We start from the raw sequence: 18,172 nt of genomic DNA, 5'->3' as shown, positions 1-18,172 counted from the left end.
AACTCCTTAATTCAATTCACTCTAAGAGGCAGAAAAGTCTTCTCAGCTCAGGTAATTTTGTGAGCCAGGAAGTGCCTTGGAAGCTGGCTCTAATAATTCCACTCTTACTTTTACAGCAGAGAGCAGTGAGTCCAGAGGAGGGAAAAAGACATGCCAGGGGTCACACGCAACTAACGAGTAGCAAAGTCCGTACCAGGCCTGGGTCCCTTCAATCTGTGACCACACCTAACTTTAAATAGAAATATAACATCCTAGGGTGGACATGGAGATGCACCACCCAGACTCCCTTTCAGGAAGGACTGTGGCCCAGATGTAGGAAGCACGGTCAACACACAGCCACCTGCTCTCGGGTCCTTCAGGGTCTGCCTCAACCGTAGAAGTTTATGACACCCAAGGTCACACCTTTCCAAGGCACCCTGCATCCATCGACCAAGGGAGACGGGGTATAAAGACCCAGCCATTTCTGCCAAGGAGGAGCAGGGCTGATGCGCAATGCTCGCACAGAGCTCCCCACGGGCTAGCCAGAGCTGCAGCAGGCATGCATCACACTGTCACTTCTTCCTCTGCTCAACCTTGTTTCCTTCCCCTTTCCTTCACAGATGCTAATTCCTAATAAACTCACTCCTTCTCAGCATCTGCTTCTGGAAAACCCAACCTGTCCCACAGCCCCGCCCCAGGCTATGCCACACTTACGCCTGATCGGCAGCCTCGTAGTCCTCAATTTTGCTTATCCCTGGTTTGTCAATCCTAATTCCAGGCTTGAGTGATAGGCCACTAATCAGGGCAGATTTTCTTTTCTCATCATGTTCCCTCAAGTCTCCCTCTGTATCCTCAATTGCAATTCTCTAGAGATGGCCTTCTTGTCTCCCCGACCAAGAACGCAACATAGCCAAGCAGAAGCCTAGAACAGCTGGACCATCTCCCCACAGGCCTCTGCCCATAAACCCAAACCCATACTAGGGCCTCAGTTCACATGGGATGAGCCAGCTTCCAGGAGCTGGTCTAGCAGTTGTGTGGCAGTGTGTAGACGCCCTCATGCCTTATCCTGGGAAGGAGCGAGCGGATCACTCATTTACTGGTGGCTCTCTTAGCGTTTGTTGGTTTCACTTTAAGAGATGGGAAGTTTAAAAACTAAAGCAGGATCTTAGTGAAAAACCACAGGACACTTGGGTTCTAGTGAAGTTTAACTATTTGTGGATAGGGTGACCTGAAACAGTTATGGTTTATGCCTGTCATCACAGTACAATTATTAGTAGCATCAGCTTTCACTCTCAAGTATCCTGTTTTGGTGATAATGAGGTCACCCACTCTACAGACCACATGACTTCAGAGAAGCTCTAGCTGGCTGTCTTTCCCTCTCCCCAATCTTGGACGTGCTGAGAGAGAGTGGGTGGACATTGGAAAGAATATGGTCTTAGGACAGACTGGGATTGAATGACCTATGGACCAGGCACCAGCTCAGGGACTTCAGATGAGTTTCTTAGTATCTTCTTGCTTTATCTGTATAAATGGAAGTAATAAAATATACTCAGCCTTTTATACATGGTTGTTAAGGCTATTAAGCAAAACGATGGATATGAAGGTGCTTTGAAACTATAAAGCCCTATTCAGATATCAAGTATGAAAAAAATGCCCAACACAATAAGTATTTGCTGATTGACTAATAACAAGGGAGAGATGTTAGGTATAATGATTATCAATATGCGGTAATAATCAGAATTCTTTTTTAAGCCAACAGGCCTCCCATCGAGGAACAGAGTCTAATTCTCCTGCCCTTGAATTTGGCTGGGCTTAAGGACTCAAATGCAGAAGTGACACTGTGTGACTTCCAAGGCTAGGTTATAAAAGGTGCGCTAGCCTCTCTTGGGCTGCTTGCTCTTCAGTCTCAGCCACCACGATGTGAGGAAGCCCAGGCGCCAATGAAAGGTCCAAGTGGAGGGTTCTCAGTCCTCAGCCCCAATCAGGGTCCTAACAAACAGAGAGGCTCTGAGATGACTCCGGCTCCAGTCACTATCTGATGGCAACCTCATGAGAGAGACTCTGAGTGAGAACTCTCTCCTAAGCCCAGTCAACGGTAAACGATTGCTTTGTTAAAAAATAAAAAAATGTAAAAAAATCAATATTGTGGTCATTTCTCAGTGTATATAAATATTGAATCATTACATTGTACCCTTGAAGCTAATGTGACGTTATAAATCAATTATACCTCAATTTAAAAGAAAGAAGCCAGTGGGCATATGCTCTGAAAATAAGATGCTCGCCTTGGTGCAGACTACCTCCCGGGGACGTAAGAAAGGCCCACAGTAAGTGTGACTCTGCCAAAGAAGCTGGAAATGCACGGCCCTGACAACAGCCTCTAGGGAAAGGCCACCCAAAGCACTTCGTTTTCTTTAATAGCCAATTATAACTGTCATCTCCACATGTATCTTAATCTTTGTAATTACTTTTTCAGGCACTACCACCTCTTGAGATAATGGTTCCATAAGCTTCTTCCCTATGAAACTCTTCCAGAACTTGAAAAACGAACATGTGTTCAATTTATCTATTGCACTTACCATTTCAGAACTTACGACGACATTCACTCTTAAACTTCACCTTTCCAGACTGAGAAGTTTCGTATTTGTCATCACATCCCCTCCTGGCAAAACCAGTGTGGCGTCTGAAACATTCAAGGCCTGTGGAGTCAGTGCAAATTTCCAATGAAATGGGGTTTAACTAAGTAGTTTATTTGTTAATATGTGTATGGTTTTAACTGGCTTTGAAGACAGCATGTGGGTTTTTAATTTGTGTAAAAGAATGTAATACATATTGAAGTACTTGAAAATCAGTGCATAATGCTCTGAACTGAAAGTTAAGATTCTTGTGTAAGATTTTTATCACATGGTAAAAGCTAAATTTTTCTCCTTGGGAATAAAGTTTCACAATCATAGCAGAAAACAGCCAGAAAATGTTTGCATGCACTATGTCGCCCCTGCTCAAAAAACTATTCAGAATGACTGTGCCTTGCCTTACAGAATAGGTCCACATTGCTCAAATGAGTGGTTGCCACCAACAGACCTCCAACCTGATGGCCCCTATTTCAAAAAAAAAATTAGCTGTGATCAATCTGATCCGTTCACCGACTCTTCACACACAGCGCTATGTTGTATGTTTTTGCCAACTCTGTCTGTCCCACACAACTGGAGTGCCTGTCTGTCCTCACCTGCCTTCCCAAGTCCCCTTTTGCATTTCTTTTTTGAGTTCTAATCATAAGGATTGCTCTATTATGATTTTCTTCTTTCTTAGAGGTCTTCCAAAGAACAAAAAGAGAATTTACATATTTTAATTAAATAAAACTTATTCTATCTTACAATTACCATATGGACCCTTTTACCTAAGGGCAATATGTCTAAGATACAATGTAAGAGCTTAATGATCTTATTTTTTCTATATTTTGAAACACATTACTATACCATTACCTGGGAATTATTGTTAATCATTACTCATCAATTGCTCTAAACTATGCTAAAAGGACAAAAATAATTTTAAAATGGAAGAATGATGGAATTATCTAGAAAGATGATGCAATAGCGAAGAAATTGTCATTCTTCCTATTTACTTAAAACATTATCTTCAAGAACGTATAAAAGAAGGCAGGAGACACCATTTTTCTGGCCTGCTTTCAGCCTTCATTGAGTACAAATGACAATTCAATTTTTTTCATTATCTACCATTAAAGGCAGAGAAAAGAAAATGGACAGAGGGAGACATTTCAAGTTATTAGACAAACCAGAAGGCGAAATGAAATGAGACAGAGAGCAGCACTCTAGATCATAATAATAATGGTAAAATTTATCCTACAAGTGAAATCTAAGATTGCAAATCCTCAGGTGACAATATCCTAATGATTTTTCTCAAATTTAAGAATCACTCTGTGAACATGTTTTTATGGACAAAAAAAGAATGTGGTATTTTCAATCAGTTAATCAGGCAAAGGAAATATTTCTTCATGTGATATTTTGTGACAAGAACTTGGACCATCCCATTTTACTAAGAGGACATGTGATAACATTGTTTTCATTTTTGATGATGTTTATGCCTAAAACTTTATTTGATAGAGAGATTTGCTATGTTTGAATTCCTACTAAAATTTCTAATAGTTTTTCACTATCCCTCTATTTTCACTTATGTAAAGTCTTCATAGAATAATTTAGAATATAAAAGGTAAATAAATAAGCTATTCAACCCTAAGGGTGGCTATTTTTCCTGGTGTCCTGAGAGTTCAGGTCCAGCTGGAGTTCCATCTGCCTTCTGGAACCTTCCCTTCTGTTCCAGCCCACCCTGAACTTCCTTTCCAAAATTACTGTTCTGAAAACCTCCACCATAACGATGGTTCAATATGGGTTATATATTTGCTTGGTTTCTTATCTAAACCAAATCATAAAGCTCTTTAGGGCAATGACGTTCAGTCAACAAACATTTGAGTGCTGTCACTGGTACTGTGGCAGGCCATAGGGACACAACAGTAGGCAAATTAGACACCAGCCTTGTCTTTACGGCACACACTTCAGCTACGGCAGTGCCAGAATTTGATCAAAGGAGAGCGCAGTGAAAAAGTCATAGCTTCAGCATGAGACAGACCTGGATTTGAATTCTGGTGTCACCATTTTCTATCTGCAGGAATTTGGAAAAGCGTTCTTTGCCTCGCTGAACTTTGTCCTCCTTATCTGAGCAGTGGAGTTTCTATTTCCTTCCTGAACAGCTGGGTATTATTGTGCTGGGGCTGCCATAACGAAATACTACAGATTGGGTGGCTTAAAAAAACAGAAATTCATTTTCTCACAGTTCTGGAGGCTGGAAGTACAAGATTAAGGTGGCAGCAGGGTAGATTTTTCCCGATGCCTCTCACTTTGCCTTGCTGATGGCCACCTTCTCACTGTGTCCTCACATGGCCTTTCCCTGGAGCCCATCCCTGGTGTCTCTTCCTCCTTCTATAGGGACACCAGTCATATTGGATTAGGGCCCCACCCTCATGACCTCATTTAGCCTTAAGTACTTCTTGAAAGGCTCTATCTCCAAATACAGTCATATTAAAGGTAAGGGCTTCAATATATGGATTTTTAGGGAACATAGCTCAGTTCCTAACTGGGTGTTTTGAGGATCAGAGCATATACCATATATAACATGCCTGGTACACAGTAGGCAGTCAATTCAAAAGTATCTAAGTATCATTAAAGTCTTTTGACTCCAGGGTCAATATATTTTTCACCAAATTCTTCGAACAGGTTGCAATATCACAGTTGTTACATAATCTATTCACTAGACCTTTTTATAGCACTTTTTTTCACATTCTTCAGGCTAATCTGCAGCTATTTCTTTGTATGAGTCTTTCCATGGGCCTCCCCTCACTCCCAAGAGAGAGTGTAAAGTCCTGAACAAGAGAAACATGTCTTCTATTCACTTGCTACATTAACAAATTTAACACTGCACACAGTCAGTGCTTAACAAATGATATCACCTTGAACGTGCCTGATACAATAGTGAACACATATTAGGTACTCAGGATATACTTATTGATCAGCTATATCAGGGTATCAGGTTGTTTTCACATACAGGGTTATAAGGAACAGGAGAGAATGTGGCAAATTTGGGGTCTGAAGAACTGGCTCAAGTCTGGACTCTGTCACTTACTGGCGTGTGACTTGAACATGTTACTTAACCTAACACTCCTTTCCTCATTTGTAAAATGAGAACAATAGTATCCATCTTGCACGGTTGTTTTGAAGTCTAAATGAGATAATGTCTGAGAAATCAACTATCCTGGCGCATAATAGAAAATCAGTAATTAATAGCTGAATTTATGAGAGTTTGTCTGAATATGGATCTCTAGGGAGGTGAAAGGCCCAAATAAATAAAACTGTTGTGCCCCCACCAGCATTTTCATACAGGTAAAACTAGATTCAAATGAACATCAGAGGTAGATTTGAAGTGGAAAGATGGGATGGAGATGTCCCAAACAGATAGCAGCAGTAAGGCTCGGGGTAGGCACTTGGTGTCCTGGAATACTAAATCTTCCAGATTTTTCCAGCACTCAAGAGCATCCCCCTTCCCCATACACACATGCGTGAACATAGGCAGGAAGGTTTATTCTATGGGGCCCTTACCCCATACCTGACCCCCCCGACCCATAGCCACCAGCATCGAGGGTGAGGAGTAACAAGAGTAATCTGAAGCTGTTCAGATTCTCTCTTTTAGTTGATTACAGATCTGGGACAAGAGATGTAAGATAATTCTGGAACATATTGTGCCAGAAAACATAAAGCATACGAAGACTAATGAGGCAGCTCAGAACACAGGAGCCAACTTAAAGGACTCCCACTAGGCAAGTGGGGCAATTCGAGTATCAAAAAAAAAAATTACAGTGTTTATAATACATTAAGGGTTTTTTTTAAAGATATACATTCTATAGCGCTTCTAAAGAAAGGGAAGAAAGGAGAAGGAAAATGAGAAAAAGCTCTGATTTACAAGAATGTCACTTAAAAATAAGGAAGAAATGATAAAAAATGATCGCTTTGCAACCTCCAACATAACAATTGATTCAGACAAAGATCATTAAAATATATTGGATAATTTGAGACAACAAGGATGAAATTTGAAAGCATATGTTAAGTGAAATCGGTCATGCAGAGGAAAACAAATAATTTTAATTATATGTAGGATATCTATAGATATATACGTACACATATTTTTTAAACTCGAACTCACAGAAAAAAGAGATTGGGCTTGTGGTTACCAGAGGCAGTGGGTTAGGGGAAGGGAAACTGGAAGAAAGTGGTAAAAAGGAACAAACTTCCAGTTATAAGATAAATAAGTACTAGGGATGTGATGTGCAACATGATGGCTACAGCTAACACCCCTGCATGATATGCAGAAAAGTTGTTAAGAGAGTAAATCTTACGAGTTCTCATCACGAGGAGAAATTTTTTTTCTTTTTTTTTTCAATTTTTTCCTTTCTTTTCTTTTTTATTCTATCTATATGAGAAAATGGATGTTAGCTGAACCTACTGAGGTAATAATATCACAATATATGTAAACCAAATCATCATCTTGTATGCCTTAAACTTATATGTCAATTATTTCCCAATAAAACTGGAAAAAATACTGGGTAAAAGTTATAGGGACATAGACTATGCAATCTCAAAATGATCACCCCATAGATTTCTTATTGAGTAGAAAGGTAAAATGTATCTTTACAATAACAAGACTTGATGGTTACTATATTAACTAATCAAACTTATTACCACCAGAAGTTTCGTACTGATGTGATAAAATACATGACATCGCCTATGCAATTTTTTTACAAAAAAAAAAAAAATGTTTAATCATAAACACCAGACAAATCCAGAATAAAGGACATTCTATAAGAAAATGGCCAGAACGCTTCCTAATAGTCAATGTTAAGAAACACAAAACACGGCAAGGTAACTATTCTAGATTCTTAAATGACCAAAAATATGCAATATAAAAACCTTGATTGGATCCTTGATTTTTAAAAAAATTATAAAGAAAAATATGGGACACGGGAGATTTTGAATGCATACTGGACATTAGATGATGTTGTTGGATTGTGGTTAATGTCCTTAGGTGTGACAAGGATGTAATAGTTCAGAAGAAGAATGTCTTTACTTTAGGAGACCATGGCTGAAGCATTCAGGAAGAAGCATTATGATGCCTACAACTTATTTTCAAATGGCTCAGGCAAAAAAAAACAGAATGTGTGTGTAGAGAGAGACAGAAAAAGCATAGCAACATAGCAAAATGTTAAAAACTGATGAATCTGATAGAAAGTTTATTGTTCTATTCTTTCAATTTTCCTATGTGCACGAAAAAATTTTCAAGATAAACTTGGGAGCAAATCATCTCTTTCCTGGGAATTTGCAATTGGGATTTAGAAATGTTAAGCCATTCTAGGCTGGCCACCCAAACCTAAAATCGAGTTATTGTTATCGTTGTTTTTAAGAAAAACAAAGTTATAAAAGGACAAGTAAATCCAGAAGCTGAGAGCAGCCACCTTTTACCACGTGCTTGGACAAGCAGAGACAACCAGCCCAGACTGAGAGATAGAAGAAACAGATGCCCAGAACGATGCAGAGAAGAGAGACAGTGAAACCCCAGAGACAGACAAGACGAGAGACAGAGAAGGGCTCTGAAGCTTTGGTTCTTGGTCCCAGTCCCCTAAAAAGCGAGCAGCGTGCCCGCCATTGGGTTCCACGAGATGGTCCCGAATCTAACATCCTCCTTTCTTCTGTGGAACCAAATTTGAGTGAGCTTTTTTCATACTTTTAACCAAAATAAAGGGTGTGAGTGCGCGTTGGGGAGGAGGAGGTAGAGTTTTATTTTAATTGAATCTTTTTTATTGTGGTAAAATATACACAACATAAATTTAACCATTTTAACCATTTTTAAGTGTGCAGTTCGGTGGCATTAAGTACATTCAACTTGTTGTGCAACCTTCACCACCATCCATCTCCTGAACTTTTTCATCTTCCCCAACGGAGACCCTGTATGCATCACACAACTCCATCTTCTCCCCTCCCTCCTGCCTCTGGCAACCAACATTCTACTTTCTGTTGCTATGAATTTGAATCTTCAAATTATCTCTTGTAGGTGGAACCCTACAGTATTTGTCTCTTTGTGACTGACTTATTTCACGTAGTATGATGTCGTCAAGATTCATGAATGTCGTAGATGTCAGAATTTTCTATCTTTCCAAGGCCCAATAACATTCCCTTGTATGTATATACACATTTTGTTTCTCCATTCATTGCTGATGGATACTTGGGTTGTTTCCACCTTCTGGCTATCATGACTCATGCTATTATAAGCATGGTGGTAGAGTTTTCAACATATGTGCCAAAAATAAAAAGGTCGGTGGTCTATACAACCAAATACTAATAGGATTTATCTCTGAGAGACAGAATTAGAAATAAATTTTCGTAAAGATTATATTTTTTACAGCAGTTTTATGTTCACGGCAAAATTGAGAGGAAGGTACAGAGGTTTCCCATACACCCCCGGCCCTCACACATGCACAGCCTCCCCCATCATCAATATTCCCCACCAGAGTGCTACATTTCTTAACAACTGACAAACTCACATTGACATATTACAATTACTCAAAGTCCATAGTTTACATTAAGGTTCACTTTTAGTGTTGTATTTTCTATGAGTTTGGACAAATGTATAATGACATGTATCCCTCACTATAGCATCATACGGAGTAGTTTCATTGCCCTAAAAATTCTCTATGCTCTGCCTATTCATCCCTTCTCCTCCCCAACCCCTGGAAACCATTTATCTTTTCATTGTCTCCATAGTTTTGCCTTTTCCAGAATTACATAGAGTTGGACTCATACAGTAAGCAGCCTTTTCAGACTGGCTTCTTTCAGTTAGTTAAATGCAGTTAAGCTGCCTGCATGCCTTTTGGTGGCTTGATAGTTCATTTCCTTTTAGTGCTGAATAATGTTCTATTGTCTGGCTGCACCACCTTTTATTTATCTATTCGCTTACTGAAGGACATCTTGGTTGCTTCAGGTTTTGGCAATTATGAATACAGCTGCAGGTTTTTGTGTGGACATAAATTTTCAATGTGAGTAAAATACTAAGAAGCCTGACTGCTGGATCCTATGGTACGAGTATGTTTTGTTTTATTAAAAAAATGTTCAACTGTCTTCCAAAGTGTATCATTTTGTGGTCCCACCAGCAATGAATAAGAATCTCTGCTACTCTACATCTTCACCAGCATTTGGTGTCAGTGTTCCAGACTTTGATACTTCTAGTAGGTGTACAGTGGTATCTCATTGTTTTAATTTGCTGTGGCTTCTCTCCTCATTCTCTTGACACTTCCTTTTGCAAAAAAAAAAAAAAAGGTTTTTCATTTTAATGAAGTCCAGCGTATCAATTTTTCTTTCATGGATCATTCCTTTGGTGTCATATCTAAAATGTCATCTCCATACTCAAGGTCATCTAAGTTTTTTTCCTGTTATCTTCTTCTAGTTTTATAGTATAATGTTCTACATTTAGGTCTATAATGGATTTTGAGTTAATTTTTGTGAAAGGTGTAAGGTCTGTGTCTACATTCATTTTTTTGCATATGGACGCCCAGTTGTTTCAGCACCATTTGTTGAAAAGACTATCTTTGCTCCTTTGTCAAAAATCAGTGACTATGTGTGGGTCTCCAGATGAATTTTTACTTTTTCATTTTTATGCTTTTTGTACAGTCTAAATATTTTTTGTTACAATGAATATGCACTGCTTGTAGAGTCAGAAAAAAAACTATTTTCATTTTAGGAAAAATATAATTTTCTTTTCTCTAAGTGGTTTTTCCAGCCCTAGAAATTATTGAGATAAAGGTTTGTGTGATGAAACGTTTATTAAATTCAGCAAATATTTTCATGTGAGAGACTATCATACTGTTTACAAAGACTCTGGATATATCTGGAAGATCTCATCTAACCTTAAGTTTTTTCTCCCTATTGTACTGTAACAACATGAAATAAAATTTTGAAAAGGAAAAATCACCATGTCAATGATTTCTTGCTTCCCACCAATCGGTGCCATATCATTTTACCCAACTGTAATCATCTGGCCTTTTTGAGTTTCTTTCTTCTAAATCTATTGCTCATTAATTTAAAAACCTCTGCAATCTATTCATGTTGGGGACATGTACTGCTTTGTGTTAATCCCAAATGCATTTTTCAAGCTTCAAGGGCTACAGTGTGCTACAGACGAGATCCTGTCCCATTCTCGTCTGTGGACCCAGCCCCTACCACAGAGTCTGACACGCTGGGCGCCCTCAGTCCGTGTTTGATGAATGAATGAACAAGAATATGTACAGTTATGTTGGTGGGGAGGGGATGGTCTGTGTGTGTTCACACTACATACTCACAAGAAACTATGAAATGCAAATAAGAATGTTTCCACCCCAACCCTGAGCCCTGACTCAGAGCCCTCTGGTGCCTTTTGTCTCTAAGCAGCAGGGAATCTAAGCAGAAAATTCACTATTAATGGTTCAGTAAAACATTCAGGTCCTGGCTGCAGCCCCATGGAGGCTGGGTGGCAGCCTGGAATACAGATGTGCTGCCTCGGGAGGGAGTCCCATTCTCATTTAGTCTTATCTGTCATTAGGCTACGAGCCTGAACTCCTGGGGCCAGGCCTGGGAAACTCTTCCACATCGGTGGCAAAGCGACAGAAAAAGGCAGAGGCAAGTTTTGGCAAGCACCTGTCTCTGAAAAAGTTCCTCTCTAGGAGGTCTGCACTCAGTTTTGTTATCTATGACCCAAGAAGTTAATCACCCACCTTTCCCTCAGAGAAACAATTCCATTATTTTAATCGACCATGTGGCTTTGGAGTTTTTTTAGGGGCTGTGCTCTCATGACTCAACAAGACACATTTTGCAAGTAGTTCGAACAGTGCCAGCTCATGTGGGTACTTGGTAAAAGCTCTTTGATTGTAACGATGGTAGACAGAGCTGGAAGTACCAGCTGTGTGTGTTGTGTGTGGCCGACAGAGGCCCAGGGTGGAGTAGGGCGAGGCGTGAGGGATGGACAAGGTCATGACAAGGTCTTAGAAAATGTCTTTTCATCGATGCAGAGAAACTGGACTTAGAAATCAATTATTTTATTTTGCAAAGAACTAAAAAGAAATTCTTTCTCAAAACAAAACAACAACAACAAAAAACTTTTTTGTGCTTTTCTCTTCCATGAAGAACCATGAAATAGCTTTGGGAAGATAGTCATGTTGCATGAACAACACAATTATGTGAAATGGCATTCTATGAGCTTTAAGCCAGCAACTGTTTGGGGAGAGGGAGGAAAAAGGGGCCCTTCTCCACTAAGCAGGCTCATCATGTGTCTGGATGTCAGGCCTCTGATGGTGGTGGTGAAGGAAAGATCTGAGTTGATGTAGAAACAGGAAATGTCAAGAGATTAGAAGATTTTCATGTGACACTATTTGCTGAAAACCAGAAAGCTTTCAGTGCAGTTACTTGGCCATTTGTATGCCTATATCTGGCAGGATTTTGAAGCTGTAGTCATCTATTCAGAACTGACCACATAGAGACAGATAAACACCTACACACTCTCCTGTTTTCTCCAATCTAGTGTCAGCCCTAGCTTAACACTCCCAAAAGATTGCCTTGAGCATATCATTCCTGTGCAAAAACTTTCAATGTCATCCAATTGCTAAAGTAGAATACAGGTAATTGAGGCCACGTTCAAGGCCTTTTACTGTCTCATCCAGCCTGCATAGCCAGCCCCTCCTCTTACTCCTCATTCTGTAAAGCCTCCTCTGCCCCAGCCTACCTGACCTGTTCCCTACCTCCTATGTTCCGCCAACCCTGTGTATCAAGACTACCCCTATCTTTCCACTCCCAGCTCAAATCTTCCCTGCCCATCAACCCTTTCCCACCATCTCAGTTCAGTGGGGACCCATCACCTTTAAATGCCCAGGTATCCTTTGCTAACATGGTAACCGCCTTATACATCTTCGTTCTTGCAGCTTATCTTCAAGCCAGGCTCTGAGTTCTTAAAGTGCAGGGATTATTATTATATTTCACTGGCTCTTGCCTATTAATATGTGCCTTATGCATATCAACATATATTTGGTGCTCAATCAATGCACACAGGATTGGTCAACCTTTGTGTGCTTGTCACTGCACTCGGAGAGGAATAAGAGAGAATAGAAGTTGCTTCCCTCAGGTGGTTCACCGTCCTCCTGGACAGGCAAGATGTAAAATTGTCGGAGAACAGCAAGGGCACGCTATGCGATGCAAACTGCAAATCTGAATACAAGCGATTGTACAGAAAAGTGCTATGTGAGTTCAGGAAGAGAAAAGGCCAATTTTTAATTAGTTATAAAAGGTGGTTGTACTTGAGATGATCTTGAGGAATAATTATTATATTTTCTATCTGTGTGGTACCTTAGAGTTTTCAAAGCCCTTTCGCTGACATTAACTGAATAAATTTTATACCCTTTGGTTGTTAGGTATTACTATGCCTATTTTTAAAAAATAAGAATACAAGGTCCTGGAAGCAGGAGTTATTTGGCCAAAGTCACATGGCAGGTAAGGGGCTAAGCTGGGACTCAAACTCGGGTTTTTAAAGTCCAATGGGTTATGTACTGCGCCCCCAGAACTTTCCAACTCTATCATTCTCTCTGCCTTTAAATTAGAATTTTGGAGCAAGGTATCAAAGAAAACTGAAAATGCCATTGAAAAATATTAGGGAAGCTGCTGTGTAGAGGATTGAAGAGTAAGAGAGGAGAGAGAGCTGGGAGTTCTGATAAATTATAATAAAGATGAAATGATTATACTTTGATAGCATCTTGGATACAAAGGATAGGGAGAGGGTGAGAAGGAAGGCTCGGATTATAAAAGTGAGTGGCTCTGAGAACGATACTACTGACACCGGAAATTTGGACAGGAGTTAAAGGGGACATGACAACATCCTTAAGGGCATTGAGGTGACAGCTGAATGAGGACCTCCTGAAGGTACTAGAAAGTCCGAGGGGAGATTCAGGCTGGAGAGAGACCTCAGAGTGTCTCCAAGGGACGGAGCTGTGAAAGGAAATGAGCTTGCATATGAAACTTGTGCCTAATCTCACAGAGGGACAAGCTGAAGCGGAGTCTGCATCTGCAATGTGGAACATACGTTTAGTTATGGAAATTTAGGTAACGTAAGGATGCAGGCAACAGTCCCCCCACCCCCCGCTGTCCACTAACCATTCGGATATTGACCCCACAGAGAAGCACTGCGTCGTCCTACAGAACTTCTCAGGGTACCGTGATCTGAAGCGTCTAAAGTGGCTGGATGCCTTCTAATTCTAAGCATGGCATCTCTTGTTTCTATGCTCCTCACATTCCAAGTTTCAGGATACACCTCCCAGTGGTGACGGGACACTTAAGATATAGCCATGAGACCGGCGTTGGTATTACAGGCATGCTGCGATGTGGCAAAGCAGGACATACATTGTCAGCCTGGTGTCTGGGGAAACCAACGCCTGGGTCTGGAAGCCAGAGGGTAAAAGGAATCCACTAGCACATTAGTGGCTCCATGTCCCATAGTGAACTTCAGTTTTCTTTTTGGGGTTCTATTTCCATTATCTGATGGGCACAGTATCATTTTCCTCCTGTTATAGGCTGAATTGTGCCTTCTCCCTCCAAAAAATTTTTGTATGTTGAAATCCTAACCCCCAGTACCTCAGAATGTGACTATATTTGGAGACAGGGTCTTTACAGAGGTGATTAAGGTTAAATAAGGTCTCTGGGGTGAGCCTTAATCCAATATGACTGGTGTTCTTATAAGAAGAGATTAGGACACAGACATGTACAGAGGGAAGATCACGTGAGACACAGAGAGAAGATGGTCATCTGCAAGCCAGAGGGAGAGGCCTCAGGAGAGCCCAGTCCTGCCGAGATCTCCATCTCAGACTTCCAGCCTCCAGAACTATGAGAAAATAAACGTCTGTTCCTGAAGCCACCTAGTCTGTGGTACTTGACGACAGCAGTCCCTAGCAGACCAGTATACCTCCAAATCCTCATAACCGCCCATACTGAAGCCCAGCTGACACTCTTCTGCCCACTCAGAAACTGCAACTGATCCTCAGCATCCTAACACTTCATTCAAAAAAATAAGATAAATATATGTCATCGCTTTCTCTCATTCAAATTTCTCTTTCGCTTCCAGTCTGATCTTCAGTTAGCACATTATATGCTTTTTAATTCTCTAATTGTCTGAGCCATTATCATAAGTACTGTCCTGGCCACTATTCAGTAGCATATGTCTTGTCCTCCAGGCTCCTTCTTGAGGGCAAGGACATCTGAGTCCAGCTCCCTCTTGTTTTCACATCACCTAGTGAGGCAAGTGTAAAACCTACACTTGCGAGGGTGGGTAATCATTGGCTCGTTGCCTCGAAATTGTATTTGCCTAACTCTTCATTTGAAACCTAGCTCTTACTGATTACTAAAATTTGGCTTTCCCTCAAAAGCCCAAAAGCACATCCATTTTAAGAAGTAAAGTTATGGAGAAACTTGGGTGTTTTTAAAAATTTTTTAAATCCACTTATGTTTAAAATGTGAAGAGGGTTTGCCCTCTTTGAAAAGGAGCAGCAGCTTTTCCAGCTGCGACCCTGCTAGTGTGGTTACTAAGGAGACCAATTGGCTGTAGGTGCCATAATTAATCAGTAAATTTTGAGCAGCCAGATACCTGGTGGGGAGAGGCTCTTCCACTTTGAGAAGGGTGGATAGAGTTTCCAAGAGTCCAATGTGGGACCCCGCTACGGCTGCCTTCTTCCCCTTATACTCCCTCTACTGAGATTTCTGATGGCTGTTTTAAGAGCTTCTAAATCTGCCTCAAATCTTATCTGTCAGAATTGAGTGGAGTCTAATTCTTGCAGCCATTCTGGCTTGGGCCTCTCTATTGCAAGAGAATGACAAGTTGGCATGGGCAGAAGTGAACGTGCGCTGCCTTGTAGCCACTAGAAATGAGGCTGTGTGACGTTTCCTCTCCAACGATTTTAATAAATGTATACTGTCGGTGAGAAGAACAGGGCAGCTTGCTGCTCAGTGACCACTCACCACACCTGAGGGGGGCCTGTGGACTCTAAGGCACTGTGACTCAGCAGCAAAGCACCGAGGAAAAAGCCTTTAAGTGATTGTGAGCATAGCACAATTTGCACCTTTTCTAGTCCTTTCTTGCTTTTCGTAGAGGCAAGGTTCTTATAACCCCACACAATAGTAATTGTAAACTCCCTCCCTCGGTTCCCGCCTGTCCTTCCCCTCCACCCATTATAGGAGACAGCCAACCACAATAAGTAGCCTCATTCCACCCAAAGAGAACTTCCAAGTCATTGGGTTCAACTCCCTCATTTGGTAAATAAGAAAAATACAGAGAAATAAAGTAATTTTTCACTCTTGCTTTCTCTTTCCCTCAACTGCAAGGGAAGAAAAGTACTTGGGTATCAAATATCCTGTGATGCTCAAAAGAAGGTATATCATTCCAGAAGATTTTCTACTGCATGTAGGAAAAGCCAAATAAGTGTCTTACACAAAACATAGATTAAAGTGAACAGCCTCTGTCTAGCCACCCTCTTTGTCCTGTGACTCTGTAGTCTCCACCCACTCTGACTTTGTGACTGCCTTTAGCCAATAAATGCAGCAAAAGCAATGAGTGCCAGCTCTAAGATCAGGCTTCAGAGATTCTACATGCTTCTTCTTGTTCCCTTGCTTGATTGTACCTGTTTGTGCTTGCACTTCAGCCTTGCTATGAGACCATGCCAGACCAGCCTGCTGACGAGATATGAGAGACACATGAAGGAAAAGACACATGGAGAACCAAGTGTCCCCAGGTGACAGCCAGCCAACCTCCCGAAGCCACTTCCAACTGACTGCTGATTCACAAGACAGCCAAACTGAGATCAGAACTGCCCTGCCGACCCCAGCAAAAACTGCCAATTTGCAACATCATAAGCCAAATAAATGGTTTGTTGTTTAAGCCTCTCACGCGGTGTGGCTTGTTATGCAGCAACAGCTAACTGAATCCTGACTGATATTTGAAATAAATATTTGAGTTTTTTCTTTTAAAAAGAAGTTGGAGGTTGGAAATCCACAATTGGTATGGTAGCTTCATAGTCATTAAGGACCCAAAATCCTTCTATATTTATGCTCCAATACCTTTAGTCCATGGCTTTCTTCCTCAAAGTTGTCTCATAATCCAAAGTCATTGCTAAAGCTCCAGCCATCACATTTGTGTTCCAGACAGGAAGGAAGGAGGGCAAAGAAAAAGCCCCTTTAAAGAGTTTTCCTGGATGCCCCACCCAATGACTACCAGCTTGATTCTCATTGGCTACCCTTAGTAGCAAGGAAGGCTGGGAAATGTAGCCTTTTAGCAGAGCACATTGCCACCTAGAATAAAATCAAGGTTACCATTTAGTAAGGAAGGACAAGGGAATGGGTACTGGGTAGGCAACCAGCAATATCTGCCACAGCATGTGTGAAATCAAATTCCAGGCCTGGGAGCCCAACACATAGCAGGATGCAAAACTGACCACATGTCATGCTGATTTCTCAGAGTTCATAGTGGTGGCTTTCACCTGCAGTAATAAAGTGTAAGTTTTGGGCAACAGAGATCTAAGTGGAATATCATGAGTTTGCTGATCTCCTGGACCCTTCTGCTGCGCATACAGATGGAGTGAAAGTTTTATTCTGAGATGTTACTGCTCTGAGTCTGGGGCAGGTGCTTGTTTGCTTGCTTGCTTCCTATATATATTTTTATTGAGATATAATTCACATAAAATTCTCCGTTTTAAAGCATACGTTCAGTGATTTTTCAGCATATTCACTATGTTGTGCAACGATCAGCACTATCTAATTCCAGAACGTTTCCGTCACCCCAAAAAGAAACCCCGTGCCCATCAGCAGGCAGAGCAGATGCTTCCTTTAATCCTTCTCTCCACAGTCTCAGGTCGATTCCAGAGCCTGACTTGTCACAGGAGAGGGTGACTGAGGTCCTTAGACAACACAGGCTCAAACCCTGGCATGCTGAAATATTTTTTTGAATCTTCTTGGGAGAGCCAAGGAGGAGGTCATGGTGCAATCTGCGAGGGGCAAGGAAAGGAGGGCTCCACAAGGACACTTCAGAACCCAACCGCTCCCTACCTGGGCTGCCTGTGAGCCGCCTTCCTGCAGGGGAGGAAGGAGGCTCCACAACAGCTTCCGGTACTACAGGGCACTTGGCGGTGACACCCTGAAGTGCGGCACCAGTGCGGCAGTTTTAAAGGCACTCTGTTGCGACACTAGATGTTGACAGGGGCTTTTTAGATCCAGTTGGCATTATTTGATGTGAAAAGGATGGAGGGGATGCAGAACTCACATTTATTAAAGGTCTCATGTGTTCCGAATACAAACACAATCTCATTTTTCTATTCACAACCATCCTGGGAGGTGCCGTACCCATTTTACAGAAGGAAGACCTGAGGTTCACAAAGAGAAGTCATTTGCCCTGATAGTAAAGCCAGAATTTCAGAAACCAGTCTGAGTCTGAAGTCTCAGCGATTTACATTGTGCCATGCTATGGGCATCTGTGAAATTCCACCTGACCTTGCCCATGGCAGGCAGAGCCACTCCCTAGAGTGGCC

Source organism: Pteropus medius, unplaced genomic scaffold (genome assembly GCF_902729225.1).
Source record: "Pteropus medius unplaced genomic scaffold, Ma_sr-lr_union100, whole genome shotgun sequence".
NCBI classification, from domain to species: Eukaryota; Metazoa; Chordata; class Mammalia; order Chiroptera; family Pteropodidae; genus Pteropus; species Pteropus medius.
This window is presented reverse-complemented; position numbering follows the sequence as displayed.